We start from the raw sequence: 23,723 nt of genomic DNA, 5'->3' as shown, positions 1-23,723 counted from the left end.
GTCCTTCCTTCCTTCCTTCCTTCCTTCCTTCCTTCCTTCCTTCCTTCCTTCCTTCCTTCCTTCCTTATCTAAAAATACAAAGTAATCTCCACTAGCAACAGTGGATATCAGGATAGGCATTGTGTAGGAGGCAATCCAAATTCCTTAAAGGTTTTTCCTTCTCAACTTTGTATAAGAGTTTAGGGAGGGCAAATACATCTAATTAATTTACTACTGCTTAGACACCAAACTGAATACTATTACCACCTCTCTAAGTGGCACATAAATGTGTTATTTTCTTAAGTCTTAAAAAAGAAGGCTTATGGAAAGTTACAAGTTACACAATGTGGTAGTCTATGGATACATGAATAAAGAAAGTAGCAAAGTATACTTTCTCTGCATCAGAGATCTACAAACTCTTTGGGCTTATAGGCCATTTCGGAGGGCTAAATGTAGCCCAATTTTCCCTAAAAAAGATACAAGTAAAAAGTATACAGTAAAAAGATACAAGATTATTGATTTTTTTTTTCTTGAATGAATACTCGTTACTGTGACTACATATTTCCCAGATTAATAACTCCCTGGAATTGGTGGTCCTTAAAAGTTATCCAGTTCACCCTCCCACCCTGTACATAATTCTTTTCTATATCTCTGACAGTTCCACATGCTCCATGAGAAATTCCAGTGATAAAGATCCAACTCTTTCCATTGTTGAATAATCAAATTGTTAGACAGCTCTTCTTCATATTAAATCAAACAATGCTTTTTTTTTGTAACTGCCACCCATTGATGGACTTTTGTTTTGTCCTCTGGAGCAACAGAGAATATTTCTGTGTCCTCTTCTACATACTGATCTGTAAAATGTTTGAAGACAGCTAAATTTTACTCAGTCATTGATCCTCAATCTTCTCTAAACTGAAAACCCCTAGTTGCTTAAAATATCCCTTATACTTTTTTAGATCCCTAAACGCACTGGTCACTCTTCTCTGAACATAAGCTAACTTGTCAATTTCACTCTTAAATTATGATTCCCAGAACTGAACATTACATTTAGTATGGCCACCCTGAGTACAATAGAACTATTATCTTTCTTTGTCTATATACCATACTTCTATTACTGCACCAAAAGATTGTATTAACTGTCTTAGCATCCATGTCAGGATGGTGGCTCAAGCTGGTATTTTATAAATAAATTGCTCTCAGGTGAGGTCTTTCTGACTTTTTCTTGAGCAATTGGTATCTTGAACCCAAATCAAGAACTTTACATTTATCCCTATATTTCATCTTATTGGTTTTTACCTACGGCTCCGGCCTGTTGAGATTATTTTGAATCTTGATTCTATCATCCATTATATCAGCTTTCTCTCTTATCTCTGTGTCACATGAGTTTCCCTTGCCCTAATGCAGTGCCTTCAAGCTGGGTATGTTTGCTTTTAAATGTTCATAATGAAAGGTGGTGGCACAGGGAAACAAGCCTGCAATTATTTACTAACCACCCTTTCAGTCCTTTCCATGGTTAAGCCAAGGTGAAATCAACAAATTTGTTTCCACTAGTCTGATAGTGAGTCTGCCTTGACTTGAATCCTTAAAGGTCCTTCTTAGTTTAAGATCTCAGAGGGATATAGCAGACTCATTAAATCTGATGGAAGCTTTCAGTAAACATAACTTATATTTGTGCATCACTTTAAGATTCACAAAAGGATTTACTTTCAAAATAACCTTGGGAGATGGATAGTACCAACATTATTATTTCCATTTTATACACAAAGGACCTAAAATTCAGAGACATTAAGTGAATGACCCTTGGTTCCACATCTAGGCCTTGTGCTTTACCTAGCACATTACTCTGTCTTTCATGATATATTTATTATATATGAATTCATGTTATATGGAACATGGTAAGATTCATTAATTCGTATAGATAAGGTCTAACCAAACATAGATCTGATCATGTTATTCCCCTGTTCAAGAAATTTTGGTAGCTCCCTGTTGCCTCTAGGATAAAATTTAAAAAAGTTTGATTTTTAAATCCACTCATAACCTGACTTTATTCTATCTTTCTGGACTGGTTATTATTCCTCCTCAAGTATTCTATATTCCAACCAAAGCAACCTACTAATTGTTGCCTGTTGGGATCTCACTCCCAACTCCGGCCGTGTCTTACCTTATTCCCAGTCTTCGGACGTCTCCGGCTTCTTGTCTCCAAGAAGAGCTTACCCCCACAGAACACCCAGGACACGAACAGTATGATGCGAAGCTGTTTATTCGGTTACATCTTAACTGCACAGCAAGCAAACAGGAACTGGAACCAACTGAACTTCCCCTATCTCCCCTATATATAAGCCTTGCGAAGGCAAGCCTTGTGGGGGGCCAATCATGTTCTTTCCCGAGTACGTCGTAAGAAACAAAAGGAGCAAAGTCCTTCCTGGAAGTCCTTTAGGCACTGCCACATAGAGTATTACTCTCATGTCACTGTGCCCAAGACTTCCTTGTTCCTTGTTCGTTAACCCCCAGGCAAAGCTGTCCCAACACCGTCCCTCAGAAAGCCACGTGCACCCCCTCCGCTGCCACCTTGTCACATGTCATGTGGGAGCCAATCGTGCACTCTCCCGAGTGCAGGGCAAAGGAGTATGTGTTAAGAGGAGTCCATGTTTATGGGGCACACACAATGCCACATCGGCCTTTCCCAACCCAGCAGAGTTGGCCCCCACGATGCCATGTTGGCTTTTACAGCTCAGCAGAGTCAGCCTCCACATCTCCAAGCTCCTGCTCCTCAGAGGTCACGTGCACTCTCTCCAACATCTTGTGACTGCCACAGTGTCTCTCCGACATCTTGTGACTGACGCAGTGTCTCTCACACTCGCGACTCTATCAGTTCCCCATTTACAACATTAGATCTCCTGTCTCTCTGCCTTTAAAGACCAAACAGAGGATTTTATACTTGATCTCAGTGGTAAGAGGAGTCCACCAATATTTATTGAGTATTTGGTAAATGAATAATTTATAAGGATAAATGCAATGGAAATTATTAAATAAATGGATAATATAATACAATGTAATGTAATATAACATAACATAATAATATATAAATGGATAATATAATAAGATAAATGAATAAATAATCTCATGGGAAAAGGACTGGGGAGTGAGAGGAATCTGCAGAAGGCAGGAAATGAGCTGAGTCTTGAAGGAAGCCAGGGAGGCTAGGAGATACAGAGGAAGAGAAAGAGCATTCTAGCCATGAGCCACAACTAATGTAAATCCACGAAAATGGGAGATGGCGTAGTTATTAAACCAAAAATTGAGAGATCAGTCCTCAACCTTTCTGAAGAAGCACTATACTGAGGTGAACAAAATAATTGAAGACATTGGCTTTCAAGAAAAAGACAGACATTGGTAGATGGTGACAATTTGTTGAGGGGTATGGAGCTGGCCATATAAAAACTTGACATGGCCATTTGAGAGGCATGCAATATTTGAGGGATATGTATCTGAGTTGTGATGGAGAACTTCCCATCACATCATATTCACCAATCACCACCCCTTTCTGACAATTTACATGAAGATTAATGATACCTCCAAAAGAAAGCTGAAAACTGAATATGAAGTATTGGGAAGGCAACTGAAGGTCTTGGGAATACACACATGTGAAACTTTCATCTCCTCTTTCAACTGAAGTTTGAAATATTAGAAGGAGGAGGATATAGGTAGAGAATATTTGGTTACAGAAAATGTGGCAAAGAATAGGATTTGTTTTTTTGAAAGTCAGCAATAGGTTTTTGTCAAGTGATAAAATATTCATGAGGCCTAGAAAAAAAATCTCTTTACATAGACATTTGCTAATCTAATCAAATAAGTTTTAAACAGGAAATTGAAGGTGAAGGGAAAAAGTTCCCAGTTAAAACTTTGGCTTTATCAAAGGTCAAAATCAATAGAAATTAAGAGAAAGAACAAAAATGAAGTTGTATATTATTACAGCCCCTCCAACTCAACATGTTTAAATGAACTATGGCCCCCCAAAAGGGGAAACAGACAAAAGCAATGACAATTTCATTTGCTTTCCCCCATGCCTGGGCCTATCTCCCTCCTCATCTGTGCCTTCTTCAAGTTTCAGCTAAAATCCTTCTTTAATATTAATGTGTTACCTTTGAGATTATCTCCCATTTACTCTATATACATATATGTGTGTGTATATGTATGTACATACATATACACACACATACATGTAGTATGCACACAGTTTATCTCTCCCATTAGAATAAGAGCTCTTTGAGGGAAGAGATCCTATTTTTACCTTTCTTTGTGTCCCTAACACAGCGACTGACACATAGTAGGTATTTAACAGATGCTTGTTGTTATCACAGACAACAATCTATGTAAATTGTTGTAGGATTAACAAGGAGGCAAAGGTCTTAGAAACCATTATAGCTTGCAAATATTTTCTCTCTTTGTGAAATGGAAAGGTACTGCAACTGATATAAAACTAGTTTAAAGTATAAGCTCATTTTCAAAATATCATAGGAAAGGATGATGGAAAATTATGAACAGCATTTCATGGAAAAACAGTAAAATATAGTTGAAGGGAGAATGAGCCTTTAGCATGAAACTATTCTTGGTTGAAAGTGTAAGGGAGAACTGAAATGGACATGAGATGTGGCATATTTGACATCTGCTGCACATATTTTTTGGTGATGTAGTCTCATCAGTGGATACAGCACAATGACTGTGTTTGGAATCTTCCACTTCAGTCCCTGGTATAGAAGTAGAAATGACACTTCCAAAACTGAAGCCAAGAAGAATGGCTGACCAAATACAGAAGTCTATGCTCAAGGTGAGGTGATTTTAAAGGCAATTAGGAATGAATTTTCAAGATCTTTCGAAAAGGGAAAGATTCTAAAAGAATGGAAAAGATCAAGCAGCATCAAAAATAGGGGAACACAAAGACATTAGCAGCCACCAACCCATATGTTTACTTTATTATCTCTATAAAATGCTTATGAGAAGGAGATATTCACATCCTGAGGTTATCCGGGATGAAAATATAAAAAGAAACCATTTCCATTGATAATTTTCTATAGCAGATTATATTTTCACAGTCATATAATTACTAAGTTGTATAAAATATAGAAAATTCCAGTACTGGTTGAGAAAAAGAAAAAAAAGTATCTGACTAGGGCCAAAGGTAGCCTTAGAAGCTTTCCTCAAAAAATGAATTTCCTATCAATATTTTATTTTATTTTTTTAAGCAATTGGGGTTAAGTAACTTGCCCAAGGTTACATGGCCAGTTGTGTGTGTGTGTGGGGGGGGGGGGGTGTTAAGTGTCTGAGGCCAGAACCGATGCTGGGTCCTCACAACTCCTGGGCCGGTGCTCTACTCACTATGCCATCTAGCCACTCCTCCTATCAATATTCTAAAATCATAGAGAGTAAATATGGCATAAGGAGGAGCTGGATTCAAGTCCCCTCTCTGACAGTTACTTGCTGGATGTCTCTAGGCAGGTCACTTAACCTCTCAGTAATCTTAGACAACTCCTTCAGATTATATGTTTCATTAACCACCTATCCCAATTGGTAGAGGGATTTTCTTCATTAAGAAATGATGAAATCGGGGCAGCCAGGTAGCACAGCGAGTAAGAGCACCGGCTCCAGTGTCGGGATGACCTGGATCAAATCCGGGCTCAGATACTCAGCACCACACCCAGAAATAATAACTGGCCGTGTAACCTTGAGCAAGTTACTTACCCCCAATTGTTTAAAAAAAAAAAGAAATGATGAAATCACAGGTTTAGACAAAAAAAATGTTAAGGTCACATAGGATCCCATGAAAAAATATAATCACCAAGGTCATGTTACTCAATGATAGTCTGAATAACCATCAGTACAACAAGGTAGAAAACAAGGAGACATTTGGTCACATGAGGCATTTGCCAGTTTCATCATCCATACAAGAAAAAAAAGCATATAAAGAACACATATTAGCCAAATGCTGACATGTAATTAGATTTGGACAGTTAGATCATGGAATTAGTCTATATTAGTCTGTATCTCTATCTATCTACACTTACACCCATATTGGGCAGGGACTATAGATGGATGATGAGCCAGATCCAGTGCTTACCATGGAGCTTCGTACACAGTCGACACTTAATAAATACTTATTAACTGACTGGACCAAGCAGTGAGTAGTAAGCTGAATCATATTTAGAAAATTGTACAGTGTTTGTAGTGATGCTAGAATACTACTGACTGAAAAAACAAAACACATCTTTACAATTCCACTGTTCTCTGAATGATGTCATATGCCTACTAATAATTTAACCCCCAAATCTCAGGAAACTCTAAAGCACAGATCACACAAAGTCAATGTAGAGATATATGGTAAGTATATGTAGGCTAGAATGTTTTATCAGTGATGAATTGCATGGGGAAAGTGGCATAAAAGATACAAAAACATAAATTTAGAGCTGGAAGGGACCTCTTCTAGTCAAATCCTCCCATTTTACAGATGAGAAAATGAACCCTAGTGAGGTTAGGTAACTTGCTCAAGGTGATACAAATAATAAACTTCAGAAGCAGGAATTAAGACAAAGTGCTCTGACTTTCTTTCAACCATATTAATCTTCATCAAGGATACAGATGGCAGAAAAGAAGATGGTCTAGTCATTGGTGAGAGTGAAGGATAACAGACAGATAGTCTAAGTTCCACACTAGTATAACATGTTAAAAATAAAGGAAGGTAGGGGTGGCTAGGTGGTGCAGTGAATAGCGTACTGGCCCTGGAGTCAGGAGGACCTGGGTTTGGATCCGGCCTCAGACACTTAACACACACACACACACACACACACACACACACACACACAAAACTAGCCGTGCGACCTTGGGCAAGTCACTTAACCCCAACTGCCCTCCAAAAAAGAAAAAAATGAAAATAAAAAATAAAAGTTCTCTTTGGGTAAGTAGATCCATTCTGGAAGGTTTAATGATGCAAAGATGTTGGATAGGAAGTGATCAGCAACAAAATCATGAGTCTCCAAACTAGTGAAGTTATGGATTCATTGATGTATTGAGTAAGCAATGTAAAGTCTCAAAGAGGCTAAGTGACTTCTCCAAGCCTGTACAGTCTTAGAGGGCAGATGTTGGGTTTCAGCTTATGTTTTTGGGCTCCAAATCAAGTATTCTTTCCACTAGATCATTCATTCTAGATCTTGCTGCCCTTTCTGGATCCATCAAGGATTGCTCACAGGGACTGTTTGTCCATTTTGAGAAGTTTTGAGAAGATGGCATTGAAACCAGCTATGCATTTCTCCTCAGCAAGGTAAATATGACTCTAAGGTACCAAAACAATATATCATGAAATATCTAAAATTCTCAGGCTGAGACTTGGTAGGTTGTAATACACAGAACTGGAATATGAAAATGAAAGCTATAACTTGTTCAAAAGAAGCATATTTTATAGAAGGGACTTTACATAAAAAAATACCCTTGCATGGGAATCTACAAATGAAGTAAAAAGTAAAACATCTGATAATGCTTAAGCTGCCTTGCTTAAAACAACCTTATAATGCATATATACATACATATGTATATATATGCATATGCACATATACGTGTGTGTGTGTGTGTGTGTGTGTGTATTCCACACAAAAGGAAGAAGCAGTATCTCAAGCCAATACTACTCTGGACTTTATTCTGACCAAAGAGAAGAGCTATTTGGTGGAATGCAAGTGAAAAGAACTCTGGGAGAAAGTGACCATGTCACTTTAGAGTTTTAAAGAGGCAAAGAAAGGAGCACAGGGCAAAATCAGATATGTACAATAGACTTTTAGGGAAAAATTTTTACAACTTAAAAGAATTTTAAAATAACAATGGTAAAGTCCTTCACTTTGGTCTAAAAAGTAAATTACACAAGTAGTAAACAGTAGTTTATGTTATTAGTAGACAAAAAGTTCAATATGAGAAAAAATAATATAATCTTGGGTATCAGAAGGTCCATGTCCAGAAGAAGAGAGGCAATAGTTCTATTTCATGCTGATGAGACTACAGTTAAAGTATTGTGTTTAGTTCTGAGTACTAGATATTTAAGAGAGACACTAACAAACTAGAAAATGACCAGGAGTGAGGGCATTTAAAACCTTGTCATATGAAGATTTGAAGAAACCCCAGAAGATCTTACTCTAGACATGCCTATCTTTAAATATTTGGATGAGCCTGAATCACAGATCTTTTGAGATGGGTCTAAGAAATAATATAATTCAAAGCCTTCTTTTTTACAGATTTGGAAAATGAGGGCCAGGAAAGAGGGCTATCATTTATAAGGAGACTGATTCTGATTTCATATAAAGGACTTCCTAATAAAATAGAATATGTTGTTTTATGAGGTTACTTCCCTGGAGCAAAAGTTGAATAGCACTGTCCCCTAGGATGTTGTACAGGGGATTTATGGATTGGGGAAGTGAATTGATCTTCCCCCCTGAGGCAAATACATTTATTTTATGTCTAATGAATATCATATATGCATAGTTTTTAAATGTAAAATTGCTTCATTTGTCTCCTATTTATTTGTTTTAATTTGAACATTTATTCTTTTCCTATGTCTTTTTTTTTAGTGTTTTATTTTTTCCCAGTTACATGTAAAAACAATTTTTAACATTCATTTTGAAAACTTTGAGTTCTAAATTCTTTTCCTTTGGGGAAGGGAATTGTACTAGAAAACCTATAAGTTACCTTAAGATTATGTGATTATTTGGGGCAGCTAGGTGGCACAATGAGTAAAGCACTGGCCCTGAGTTCGGTTCCGGCATCAGACACTTAACACCCACACACAAAAAAAAGCTAGCCATGTAACCTTGGGCAAGTTACTTAACCCCAACTGCTCTCCAAAAGCCAAAAAAAAAGATTATATGATTATATGAAGTATATGAAATATGAATTATTCCATTCATTGCCATATGCTAAATGTCTGTAATATCTTTGTGTAATTTAATGCAATGAATACCTCTCCACTCCTTCATGCATCTCCATATAATGAAGTTCCTCCCTTCCTTCAAGGTCAAACAAAGATGCCACCTCCTCCAGGAATTCATCTCTGACACACTTCCTGCTACTCCCAGCAAAACTGATCTTTCCCTCATAGTCTGGAACTATACTGTGAATTTTTCCCTTCTGTCCCTTGTACCTTAGTTATTTGTGACCTTATCCTTCCTTCCATTACATTGTAAGCTTTTTGAAAGTTTAGGCTATTTTGTATACCAAATATCTATTATATTTCCTTAAACATAGCCAGTGTTCAATATGTTTATAATTTATTTGAATCAAGTTGTTGGATTTTTCAGAAATTAGTTCTAAGACAAATTTTATGTCACTGAGATGTAAGACTCCAGTGAAGGATGGTTCCATGTAAGGTATGAAGATGGATTTTTAGATATAAATGTATAAAACTTATCGATACTAGATTTGGAAGCATTTTTATTCCTACATGTGTATAGTTGAAATGGTATCAACGTAGAAAAGCAATTTAAAGTTTTGTTTAATTAGGGACTCTGGGATGTTTCCTTTATATTTCCTTGAAAACGATTTCCATGTGCCTGAGCTTGCTTCATACCGTTTAGCTTTAGTAGACTTTAAAATTATACAAGCACATGGAGGAGAAACAGGATTATATATAATTGACTTTGCCAGTGTAATTAAGGTTCAGGCCTTACATTATGGTTTACAAATCTGTACACAATTAATTCTTTGTGATCTTCCTGGTTTGTTTTTACAGCATGGTACTTCCTGAGGCATTGGGTTTAAGAAATACAAAAATCAAATGCTAAGGATGTTTAGTAAATTACACACTTCTCTGTTGACTTATTGACCTATCTCTCTCTACCTACATAAGCCATTCTACCTCTTAGTTTGGCTAGTTTAGGCAAAAACTGGCATCCAGTAGTCAATATTTTATTCTGCACTCAGGCCTTAAAATCAAATCAACAGTAAGTGTTTTCATGGGCATTTGGAAAGGGATTAAACTTCCAGTTTCTACATAATCATGGCCAACGTCATTATCCAAAAGCAGTCATTAAACCTCTTTCTGTGCAATTCACATTCTAAATATTTTGCAGAATGGGTGTTCACAATAGGCATGTTTCTGCACCAAAAGTTGAATCTATGTGGAATGTAAATTAATATACATTACAACACACACATCATTGCTAGCAAAAATGTTTTTTTTTCATTGGTACTCATTGCTGGAAGATTTTGTATTTTTAAAAGAAATACCAGAAGTCAAGGTGATTTTTACCATCCTCTAGTTGGAGGTCTCTTAATGATGTTATAAAGGCTATTACTGATCATGGGCCCTCAATTTTCCTTTGTCTTAAACCCAATACTTTAAATGACGTAAACTAACATTTTAAAATGACAAAATAATTGGTTCCCCTCCCCCTCTACTGCATCTGTCAAGGTTTAGACACAAGGAAATTATTCTTTGCTCCTTCTAAGAGATATTATGAAGATGGTCTTCAGGAAGAGGAATGGACTGCCTTAAAAGATGATGGGTTTTACTCTCCTCAATGGAGGTCTTCAAGCATAGACTAGACCATATTGCCATTTTTCATCTATATTGTCATGGAAATTATTTTGGATTATATTGAACTAGATGACCATTGAAGTCCTTTCCAATTCTAAAATTCTATGATCCAGTTATGCTCTCAGTAGGAGTTCAAACATATTCTGCAGTGTGAGACCTCATGAAGCTGGCTTTCTTCCCAGTGTCTTGTGAAACAAGGAGCTATCTGACTGACTTAGGTAATACCTAACTGACTTAGGTAAGAAAGAACTTTTCAGAGACTAGTGCTTGCTCCTGATTGGACTTGGGAATTTGGCAACTCTGATACCGTTCTTTGCTTTAGTGAATCTATACTGGAGAGCCCTGGAATAACTTTGCCAACTAGTATTTAGAATGATAACCTAATGCCTACTTCAGTTTTGATTGGTAGCTGAGACCTGTTTATTCTCTCAGTTAATTCACTTATATTTTGAATGAATATCCTAATCAAATGTGATAATATTTGTAAAGTGCTTAACACAGTGTGAACAGCACACAGTATGTGCTTAATAATGTTTGTTCCCCACCCCCTTTCTTACTCCCTAGCTTTAAAAAAATTATATTAGTCTTTTATTCTCAATCAATAGATAGATTTAGATGCTCAGTAATGGATCATTCTGATTTTCACTCAAGAAGTTGGAGGATAAATGTTCTTGCTTGTACAGGCTACCTTACTTCAATATGATATTAAAGATACTTTGGGAAGCTGACCGTGGAATCATGAAGACCTGGGTTTGAGTCCTGCCTCTGACATATACTAACTGTATGATCTTGGGCACACCACCTAACCACTCAATACTTTAGGCAACTCAAGATGATGTGCTGCCAATCTGCACCAGTGGTGGGTGTTTCCACATTAGGTGTCCCCCACACTTAGGAAATCATAGCTAAAAAACACATGAAGGCAGTTCAAAGAAGGAGGGAAAAGCATGCTTGGGCTGTTAACCCCAAATCCTGATCCCCACTTCTCAGACTCTTAATGTAAATTAAATCCACAAATGAATTTCTAACCATCTCTAAGCCCACATGAAAGGAAAAAAAGCTTTAGTTTATACTAATCTTAGGAAAGAGATTTGGATTTGGAGTCAAAATAGTTTCCAACATTGGCTTCACTGCTTGCTCTCTCTGTGACCTTGGACAAACCATAATGTCTTTCTGAACTTCATCTCCCTTATCTGTTAAATGAGGGAGTTAGAATAGATATCCCCTAAGACCACTTCTACATCTAAATCCTATGATTCTGTGATCTAGCTAAATTTCCTTTTATGTTTCTAACTGTGTGGGGTTTTTATTTTTCCTTCTCTGCCAAATGAAGTGTTGTCAGTAGCAAAGGAGCCATCAGACTGGGTGACCTGTGTTTCTACACTTGAAAATGACATTGGAAAAAGCTGACCAATCAAAATAAGTTGCAGTCTTTTGGCACCAATATTTGCTATTCTTTCCTAAACTTACAAACAGGCTGATATAAAAGTGACAAACATAGCATTTCCATCTCAAACTACTGCTGATTCAAAAGGAAAAAAGAGGTGAAAACTGATTAATGGGATCAGTGTCTGCGAATTCTGGTTTGGTGGTGACTCCCTTGCTCTTAAATTTTCATATAGCTATATTTAAAATATATGTATATTTACTTTCAGAAAATAGGGAAGCAAACCCCTGTTCAAGAGCAGTAATGTAAACAGTATTGCACCTACTCTCAGCAGGAATCGTTTGCACACCTGTCTTTCTTGGAAATGTTTCAATGGCTGGTTTTTTCTCTTGTTTATGTATGAACTCATTAGACCCTGGAAACATCTATTCTATGTCAACTTCACCATCTATTAGAGTCCAGCTTTTTAAAAAGTAGAGTGCTCCACGCTGAGGCGGGGGCAAATCAAACACCAATCCTGAGGCTAAAGTAAGTATTTGATAAATTCTGGCTCTTTCTCAAAAGGAAATTACTGAGTTTCTCTGATAAAGGCCTCATTTCTCAAATATGTAGCGAACAGAGTAAATTTATAAAAACAAGAGCTATTCCCCAAATGATAAATGGTCATAGGATATGAACAGGCAGTTTTCAGACAAAGTAATCAAAGCTATCTATAGTTTTATGAAAAAATGCTTAGAGTCGCTATCGATCAGAGAAATGCAAATTAAAATAACTCTAAGGTACTGCCTAACAGATTGGCTAATATGACAGAAAAGGAAAATGACAAATGTTGGAGGGAATGTGGGAAAATTGAGACACTCATGCACAGTTGGTGGAATTTGTGGAACTGATCCAACCATTCTGAAGAGTAATTTAGAACTATACCTGAAGGGCTATAAAATTATGCATACCTTTTGACCTAGCAATACCACTACTAAGTCTGTATCCCAAAGAGATCAAAAACAAAAATGAAAAGTACCTATATGTACAAAAATATTTATAACAGCTCTTTTAATAGTGGCAAAGTATTGGAAATTGAGGGGATGCCCAGCAATTGGGGACTGGCTAAACAAGTTGTGGTTTATGATTGTGGTGGAATACTATTGTACTATAAGAAATTATGAGCAGGATGCTTTTAGAAAAACCTGAAAAGACTTACATTAACTGAAACAAAGTGAAGTGAACAGAACCAGGAGACCATTGTATACAAGAACAATATAGTATGATGATCAACTGTGATTGACTTAGCAATTCTCAGCAATACAGTGATCCAAGACAATGCCAAAGGACAATGCCAAAGGATGAAAAAGGCTATCCAACTCCAGAGAAAGAACAGAATCTGAATGCAGATAGAAATATACTATTTTAGAAACTTTCTTTACTTTTCTTGTTTTTTTGGTCCATATTTGTTTTTTTGTTTTGTTTTGTTTTACAACATGACTAATATGGAAATATGTTTTGCATTACTGCACATGTATAACCTATATCAAATTGCTGCCTTTTCAAAAAGGGGGGAGAGAAGGGAGGAAGGGAGATAATTTGGAACTCAAAATTTAAAAAATAAATGTTAAAATTATTTTAATTGTAATTAGGAAAAAGTTTTTAAGTTTTAATTTTTTTAAAAAAAAGTAATTGCTATCATCTTAGGTGGAAATCTATCTAAATGGATCACCTTCATTCTGAGTGTTCCTAGCAGAGGGATTCTTAACCTTTTTAATGTTGTAAACCTCTTTGGCCATTGGTGAAGCCTATTCTGAAAATAATATTTTTAAACACATAAAATACAATACACAACATTACAAAGGAAGCCAGTAATATTGAAATAGTCATCAAAATATTAAAAAAAAGTTCACTGATCTCATGCTAAGAATTCCTGCCTCAGGACATCTTCATCTGTGGTATGAGATTTGGTCATCAAGAAAAGCATGGGTAGTAAGTGTTCCTTCTGGAATGGTACTCTATAACCTCTTATAATAACCTGCATAATTGCCAGTTGGCTTCACCTCATGATGATGACCACTCTGGGTACCTCACAAAAATCACAGAATGTCAGAGCAGGAAGGGGCTTATTTTATCCAACCTATATTTTAATAAGAATCACCTCTCCAACATACCCAGCAATCCAGGTATTGCTTGAAGATCTCTAGTGATGGGGAACCCACTACTTCCCTAAGCTGCATCCGGGGCCATCGCTGGTTGTCCTGACCTGTGTCTTACCACTGAACTCTGATGATCCTAGAGGAGAGAGTGAGGCTGATTATTTTGCATAGCTCTGCCTCACTTAAATCCAGTTCACTTGCAAGTTAAGACATCATCCTCCTGATGTCATTGGTCCTCTTTGAGAATGAATGATAACAAGTCTACTTTCAAATAACTTTCATTGTTAAGAAGTTTCTCTTTACCCAATTGCCCTACAAAAAGAAAAAAAAGAGAGAGAGAGAAGTTTCTCTTTACATTGAGCCTATATCTGTCTCTTTATACCTCTACCAATTACTTCAAGTTCTGCCTTTTGGGATCAAGAAGAGCAAGACTAATCCTTCTTCCACTTGATGGCTCTTGTCTAATATGGTACTTCCAGGAATGATAAAAAACAGTGTCCACTGCAGCACATATTTTAAGGTAGCACTAATACTTAACAGTATAATAGTGGTAAAATGAATTACTTAGTACCACTGCTTTCATTCTTATTGAAGTAGACTCAAGGTAGTTTACCAAATCCAATTTACTTGTAGAATATCCCTGGACCTTTTTGCCCAGTATTAAATCTAACAAGCAAGTCTATAGTGTCTATAAGGGAGAATGAATAAAATGCTATTTTTGAAAAGAACCTTAGAGCTTTAGCTTTCATTGGACAAATAAATCAAGAAATAACCATAAAAAACAGTATATTTGTGGAAAAATCAGAATGAAATTGTGTACTTTTCTGGCTTTATGGTGGAAAGTAAATATAAATGTAGCAATAATCCTAAGGGATATAAAATGCAAAGTCAGAAGGGGTGGAAGGATTTCATATTGGAATATGGAAAATAGAGAAAGGAAGAATTATTCTGATACATGCCTTTTATCTCTTGTCATCCTTGGACTTTTTCTTTCTTCCATTCAGGTTCTTCATTTGTTAAAAATATTTGGTGGGGAGGGGTGGCTAGGTGACACAGTGAATAGGGCACCAGCCCTGTAGTTAGGAGGACCTGGGTTCAAACCCAACCTCAGATACTTAACACGTACTAGCCGTGGGACCTTGGGAAAGGCACTAAACCCCAATTGCCTAGCCCTTCCCCTTCCAAAAAGCAATAAATATATATTTAAAGGGTTTCTTGGGAAAAAGATCACTCCGTATTGGGACAATGAGGTAGGAATTACTTTTTTCAACAATAATGGATAGAAACTAAGGAAAAACAGTTCTGTGGCTATCTAGCAAAACCTTAATATTCTAATAAAGGTGATTTATTATTATTAGTCGCATGTTTTCATCACATTTCCTGATGTTTTTTAATATTCCAAATATGCTTGCTTTTATTACATCATCTATTTTTTTGTTGTCAAGTCCTATGGATTCAAAGCTAATGGCAAATTTGTGAAATATATAGGTAGAGAAAAATAACAAATAAAAGGCTTTCTTTCCAGAGTTTGTCTCTCTATGCATATGTTAAGATCATAGAGGATTCCTTGCAAAATGCAATCACAAAGATATATTGGTTTGACCTTTCTCTGACAATCAATATCTAAAACAGGGAGACATAAGCTCCTCAAAGGTGTTAGCTACTCTTATAATCAATGTTCCTGTTTGTGGATAATAATTTGAGGATCTTCTCAATTAGATCCATGACCACTCACTAGGGGAGGGGGGAGAGATGGATAAATGCATATTGCATAAAGTAACATGCAATGAATAGGAAAACAAATTGATTTAGTCCAGTGATGTCAAACTCAAATAGAGACAGGAACTACTCAACTATTCATGCTCACTAAACTGTAGGCTCCATATTGACTATTAAAAAACACATATTGACATTATCTATGTTCTATTGTATTTTTATTTATTTTGTATAATTTTCACCAATTACATTTTACAGCAGCACTCAGGAGGGTTGTAGGTAGTAGGTTGCATGTTTAACCCCCTCTGATTTAGACTACCAGTGGATATATCTTGGATAGGCACTGAAAATAGCCAATTAACTGGGTTGATAATTGAATAGGAGAAAAAGAAAAGGTTGAAGCCTGTTTAATGGCACCAAAGAACATCTTTTTAACATAGGTCCTTGATGATGCAATATGTCTGTTGCAAAATGAGACGCCTGGCAAATGAGGGACCAATCCTTAGAGAATATGCAGATTTACCCTTCTTTGTGGATTATACAGGTCATGCCCAATATTCTCAGCCTCCTGTCAATCCAACAAGTGGAATTTTGGAAGCCAGTTTACAGTCAGAAGTGATAGTACTTTGTAAGGATGAAAAATCTTCAGATTGGTTGAAGAGTTGGAAGGGCTGGTGACTCAGATAGAAGCAGCTGAGTGACACAGTGGATAGAATACTGAGTCTGGAGTTAGGATGACCTGAGTTTGAATCTGGCCTCAGAACCTTAACTAGCTGTGTGACCTGAAAGAGTCAATTAACCTCTGTTTGTCTCAATTTCTTCAGCTGTAAAATGGGAATGATAATATCTTTCTTGCAAGGTTGCTGTGAGGATCAAATGAGATTATTTGTAAAGTACTTAGCACAGTGTATAGCTCATAGTAGAGACTATATAAATGCTGGAATGGAGTGGCATGCAAAAGGTTTGACCAGATAATCTTTTGTTTTTTTTCCCTTTCAACTTTTGAGTAAGGAAGACTGCTACAAGGACTCCCAGGGCCAGAAGACTTGTGCTCCTTGACCCCCATGTTTCCTAAATTTGTGCCTCAATATTTTTAAATCTGTACCCATTCTGCTCAGGGACTATGTGTATACAGAGAGTAGAGTGTGCCTCACATTTGTAGGGGAGAAGGTTGTAACTTCTGTCCTTCTTATACCTTCTCAGTAAATATCCCTTTGCAAAAGTGAGCTGATGTCAACTGATTTATTGATTTTATTGGTCAGGGACTTATAAGCAATAGTATTAGAAATTCAAACCTATCAAAGTTACCCCGTGATAAACCTTCAAGGGAGAAGTAGTCAGCTATCCTCTGGGCACCCAACTTGCCAATGCAAGTGGAGGTTGAGAATGTGAGGCCAGCAGGCGGGGGGCTACATATGGAAAGTTATAATCTCAGAAGAATCAAGGTTGCAAGTGAATCAAGGGACAGTGGGAAGATTATGATGGATATAAGATGGATGGAACATTTTATTAACAATGACAAACAGAAAACAGAGCAAAAAAGAGAAGTTCAGTATGACTAGAAAGAGAAGTGGGCCTGTCATGAGAACAAAGAATAATAGAATGTGTTATATTGGTAATCAAGCATTTATTAAGCCCCTACTATATACCAAGCACTGTGTTGAGTGCTGAGGATGTCCATATAGAGGTGAGATAGTCTCTTTTTCCAAGGGACTTACTACTAATATTCATGATATTCATGAAATATTAAAATCCCCAGAGGAAGATCTCAGGAATATTTGGTAGATATGCTAGGGAGGATTTATGTAGGCCCAGGATGAGAAGCCATGGATATGTCACAAATCTGTTTGAAGCATCACTAAAATCAGTGAGATCACAAATGTATTGATGTTAGTACAGAATTATCCAAAATGGAAGTATAGTAGATGGGAGCAGTCTTTTGCCTCTTTATAATAACCCCAACGCTTAGTACAGTGTCTGACACATAGTCTAAGTGCCTAATAAGTGTTATTGATTGAGTGATAGACTAGGAATTAAGAGGACAGGTTCAAATCCTATCTTGTGTACTTACTAGTCATTATTACATGCAAGATAAATGTTAAACTTAGAGGAGAAGACAGCTGGGGGGTGGGGGTGAGGGTGGTAAGGAAGGTTTCCAAATATGTGATCTTGAACTCTGAATCACAATAATGAATCCTGCAACCTTCCACCTCTTGTTCAAATTTACTCCTCCTAACCTAATGTTTTTTGTTTATTTTTTTAATTTCTTAAAATAAAGGTAAACAATAAAACAATAATTCTTATATTTCTTCCCCTCCTTTCCACCTCTTTCCCTTCCAGGCCCCCATCTTCAGTATTATATCCTTCTCCACCACCACTCACAAATGTAGAGGTTTCCAATTGAGAAAATGAAATTGCTCTAAGTACAAGTAGACATGATGAATGGATGAGTCTAATTGTGTATGTATTCAGAATAAAAACGAGCACATCTGCATTCTCTGGGCTCTGCATTATTGTTTTTATTCCCCCATATTTTAGCCAAACTGGAAAAATTCTGTGGACCTAATGCTTCAAACAACACCCCACCCCTGCCCCCCCACACCCGGTCAGTGAAGAATGCCTTGAAGATGATAGAGCCAAAATTGCCCGTGTTCATGCCCTCAGTATCCAGGTCTTGCCCACTATTATAGCAAGTCTTTTTTCTTTGGGGTTAGAAAGAATAGTGAAGGCTTCACTAACTTCTTTGAATTTCTTCTTCAGTACTGGTCCCATAGTTTCCATCTGAATGGTGCATTAAGGCTCTTTCTGAGAGGCACTTCATCTTCAGAGGCATTCTTATCCACACCTAGAATCTTACTGTAATCTGTACTTACTCTCCTTGTTCTTCCTAAACTCCAATAGCATATTTTTCAGGAGCTGCTTCTGTTGGTTTTTTCCCTCTGACTGATGTATTTTTCTCATTATCCAGCATCACTTCCTCATACTTTTCTGTATCTGTGGAACATCATGTTCTTCTCAGGTAGGCTTTGATGTGTCACCCAGTTTCACTGCATTCATGCAGTTAACTGTCTCCTGATTATAGGCATATTTCCATTTTTTTTTTATTGTTGGATTCTATTGTCAAGACTTCTGTGTATACTGCATATGCTAGTTTGAAATTCCCTTCTTTAAATGCTTTGTTGCCCTCCAGCCCACACCCCTGCTTTAATGGGGCAGGACAAATCTTCTCATGGTCTGGGGCCATCCTGAGGGTCTATACAACACAAAACAAAGCAAAACAAAACCGAAAAAAATCCACTGACAACAAAACAAAATTGCTTTCTCGAAACAGTCATTCGGCTGAGGCCTCTCACAGGCTGTATCTGCATTGGTAGACTCTAACCATAAATTATCACCAGCAACAAACTGTGCCTTTGGATAATGACCCAATAATGCTAAACACTCTGTTTTGAGGATTTTTGAAGTAATGATGGATAGGGGGCAAATACCAGGACATCATCCAGGCAAAAGATAATCCAATATTTCCATTTTTCAAAATCCAGCTATTTTCTCATATACTAGGACAGTCCTAGAATTCTTGAAATCAAGAGATAGCTGGATATTTCTTTGAGCAGTTCTGGAGCTTTCTGGAAGCAGTGACAGGCAGTCCTAGAATTCAGATAGAGGTGCCATTGGTCTTCTCAGAGGTGACCCCAGATAAAGGAGTTATACAGCCTCACTAACCAGTAGGTATCTCTGAGTACTTCCCAGAAGCTCCTTAGCATCATTAATATGGCAGCTTGGCTACCACATTTTTAGAGTTCACTTTGGTGCCTTTTGTGTAATAGTTGTAAGCTTCACTGTAATCTTTCTTGTCAATCATTTCCTTGTTCTTTTTGTTTTTAAGTTAAATTATTTATTTTTAGTTTTTAACGTTCACTTCCATAAATTTTAAATTTTCTCACCCTCCCCTCTCTCCTCTCTCCCCTAAGATGTCATGCAATCTGATATAGGCTCTAGATATACATTCCTATTAATCATACTTTCACATTAGTCATGCTGCATAGAAGAACCAGAACGAGTAGAAGGAATTAAGAGAAAGAAAAAAACAAAACAAAGCAAAAAAATTACAAAAACAAACAAAAAGAAAACAGTCTGCTATGCTCTGCATTCAGACTCCACAATTCTTTCTCTGATTGTGGATGGCATTTTCCATCATGAGTAATTTGGAATTGTTTTAGGTCCTTGCATTGCTGAGAAGGGTTAAGTCTATCAAAGTCAGTCATCACACACTGTAACTGTTACTGTGTACAGTGTTCTCCTGGTTCTGCTCATTTCATTCAGCATCAGTTCATATAAGTTTTTCCAGGTTTTTCTGAAGTCCACCTGTTCATCATTTCTTATAGCACAATAGTATTCCATTACATTCATATACCACAACTTGTGCAGTCATTCCCCAGTTGATAGACACCCCCTCAATTTCCAGTTCTTGGTCACTGCAAAAAGAGCTGCTATAAATATTTTTGTACATGTGGGTCCTTTTTACTATTATTATTATCATCTCATTGGGATACAGCCCTAGAAGTATTGCTGTGTCAAAGGGTATGCACATTTTTATAGCCCTTTGGACACCGTTCCAAATTGTTCTCCAGAGTGGCTGGATCAGCTCACAATTCCACCAACGAATTAGTATTCCAACTTTCCCACATCTTCTTTAACATTTATCATTTTCCTTTTTTGTCATGTTAGCCAACTTGATAGGTGTGATTCAGTACCTCAGAGTGGTTTTGATTCACACCTCTCTAATCAATAGTGATTTAGAGCATTTTTTTATATAACTATAGATAGCTTTAATTTCTTCCTCTCAAAACTGCCTGTTCATATCCTTTGACCATTTGTCAATTGGTCAATTTGTAAATTTGACCCAGTTCTCTATATATTTTAGAAATGAGGCCTTTATTAGAGATACTCATAAAAATTCTTTCCCAGTTTTCTGCTTCCCTCCTAATCTTGATTGCATCGGCTTTGTTTGTACAAAAACCTTTCAATTTAATGTAATCAAAATTATCCATTTTGCATTTATAATGTTCTCTAACTCTTGTTTGGTCATAAATTCCTCCTTTCTCCATAAATCTGACAGATAAACTATTCCTTGCTCCCCTAATTGTTTATAGCATTAGCCTTTATATCTAAATTGTGCACCCATTTGGACTTTATTTTGGTCATTTCCTGGTTCCTTGAAAGATTCTGCTTCTAACCTATTCTTTATCCTCACCACCCTTAGAGCCTCCAACCCTCTTGTTTCTCCAAGTCCATTTCTCCTGCTTTCCTAACTTTCCTCCCTTTCAGTCTTGATACTGTGGTTAGCCATTTCAACAACAGTATACTTTCCTCTCTCCTGGAATGACTTGTCCCCTTGTCCTAACAACCATTCAGTTAGTTGTCAACTTTCTCTAATCATCTCCTTTCACTATTCTATTCCTTGAGCTGTTGAACATTGCTAGAGGAAGTAATGAATCTGATAATTGGGTCTACTACAATTTAGTATTATCTAATACCAACTGGGTCCTCAGTGCTACATGGAAATCCTTTTATTTCTCCCTATTTTTTTTCTCTGTTAAGCTCCTTAAAGCACCTGTTCTGAATCTTTTCCTGTCTTCAAATGCCTTCAAACCCCACCCCTACTCCTCCAACTCTAAACTGACAATATTGAAACTGTCCAATCTTCACCAAGCTTCACTAACTAGAGGAAACTTAGTGGCCCGAGGATAGAGTGCTGAAGGTTCTGAGTGCATATTCAGACTCAGACACATCCTTATTGTATGACACTGAACAAATCATTTAACCTCTGTCTGCCTCAATTCCCTCAACTGTTAATAATAATAGCACCTACCTCATAGGGTTGAAATTAGATAATATTTGTAAAATGCTTAACATAGTGGGTCTACCCATGTAGTAGGTGGTTTAATAAATGCTTGTTCCCTTCCCTTCCCCTCCTTATCTCTCTCAAATTCTCTACTCTTGTTTCTCAAAACCCTTGACACTATCACTTGTTTTCTTCTCTCCTCTGATCCTAGAGAATGAGATGATTCTTCTTGCTAAGGCTAGCTACTTCACTTAGATGACAGCACCTCCCTTCTCCTTTCAAGAATGCCCCATTGAGTTGGAGGGGATATGGGAAAATTGGGGCACTAATACATTATTGGTGGAGTTGTAAACTGAGCCAACCATTCTGGAGGGCAATTTGGAACTATACCTAAAGGGCTATGAAACTATACATACCTTTTGACCTAGTAGTGCCACTACTATGTCTGTATCCCAAAAGATGGAAAAGGGGGGGGGAACCTTTTTGTATAAAAAATTTTATAGTAGCTCTTTTTGTTGTGGCAAAGATTTGGAAACTGAGGGGATGTACATCAATTGGGAAATGGATGAACAAGTTGTGGTATATGACTGTACTGGGATACTATTACACTATAAGAAATGAAGAGCAGGTGAATTTCAGAAAAACCTGAAAAGACTTATATGAACTGATACAAAGTAAAGTGAGCAGAAGCAGAACACTGTACACAGTAAGAGAAATATATGGTGATCATCTGTGAATGACTTAGTTATTCTGAGAAGTTCAGTGATCCAAGACAATTCCACAGGACTCATGATGAAAAATTCTGTCTCCCTCCAGAGAAAGAACTGGTTGCATTTGAATGAAGATCAAAGCATATATTATTTTTCTATTTTTGGTGGGTTTTTTTGGTCTATGTCTTTTTGTACAACATGACTAATATGGAAATATGTTTTGCATGATTGTTCATGTATAACCTATATTTAATTGTTTTTTGTCTCAGGGAGAGGAGAGGGGAAGAAGAGAATTTGGAACTCAAAATATTTAAAAATGAATGTTCAACACCCTTAGATACTTACAGACACTTACTTAGACACAGGTGTAATCCTGGGCAAGTCACAATCCCAATTGCCTCCCAGAATATTAACGTTCAAAACTGTTTTTACATGTAATTAGGAAAAATATTACTCAAAAGGAAAATAAGAATGTCCCATTAAGCATTTCTTCTCTCTCTTTTTATCAGTCCTTTTCCTGACTTAATGGATCCTTCCTTGTTGTATACAAACATGCTCAGCTCTACTTCAATCTTTAAACACCTTTACCTGTCCCTATCAAGTATAAGGTGTTCTGTCACTTCTGGCTACACTCCTAGAAAAAGTTGTCTACACTCACTGCCTTTATTTCCTCACTAATTACTTGCTCCTTTGGACCTAGGTCTTGTGAGTACAAATTCAGTATCCTTTCCATTGTATGGTATACCACTAAAACAACCCTGTCTTCCCTCAAGGTATAGCTCAGGTGAAATTGATGAAACCTTCCTTTGTTACCTCCCTCTCCCTTTATTTGTTAGTATTCTTTCCCTCCTTGAACTATCTTATATTGAATTACTCGTGTATATTCACTTACTTGTTTTATATCTCCCTCCCCTCTGATCTCCCAGTAAAAAGTAAGTACCTTTACAGTAGTTTTAGTCTTGATCTTTCCAGGATGTAATAATGCCATACAGATAGTAAGCCCTTAATTTGGCTCACTCTAGTGAAAAGTAATAGATGATTAAAGAAAGATGAGTCATTTTACACCCCACAAACCCAGAACACACACACACGCACACAAAATAATTAAAGGCCAAAGAAAATGCAAGGACAAGATCAAAATGAAAACAATTTTATAAAAGAGGTAATACAATACATGGGCAAAACTATTGGCTCAGGAGTAGGAAGGCTTGGGTTCAAATTCAGTCTTTGATTATTACTCCCTAGGCAAGTCACTTAACCTCTAGGCCTGTTTCCTCATCTGTTAAATAAGGGGATCAAACTAGAAGGTCTCTGAGGACTCTTAATTTTAGTTATATATATATATATATATATATATATATATATATATATATATATA

The 23,723-nt window shown here is 36.8% G+C and overlaps 1 pseudogene; it reads right to left on the bottom strand.

The window, feature by feature from the left end:
- Positions 1-2,706: 2,706 nt before the first annotated feature.
- LOC138147322 (dnaJ homolog subfamily C member 7-like) overlaps positions 2,707-23,723 on the bottom strand; it is a 28,774-nt pseudogene continuing 7,757 nt past the window's right edge.

The sequence above is a fragment of the Petaurus breviceps genome, unplaced genomic scaffold (assembly GCF_028583685.1).
Source record: "Petaurus breviceps papuanus isolate PSGF00001 unplaced genomic scaffold, PetGlider_PUasm1.0 90784, whole genome shotgun sequence".
NCBI classification, from domain to species: domain Eukaryota; kingdom Metazoa; phylum Chordata; class Mammalia; order Diprotodontia; family Petauridae; genus Petaurus; species Petaurus breviceps.
Note: the sequence above shows the minus strand (reverse complement) of the source record. Positions and strands in the feature narration are given on the sequence as shown.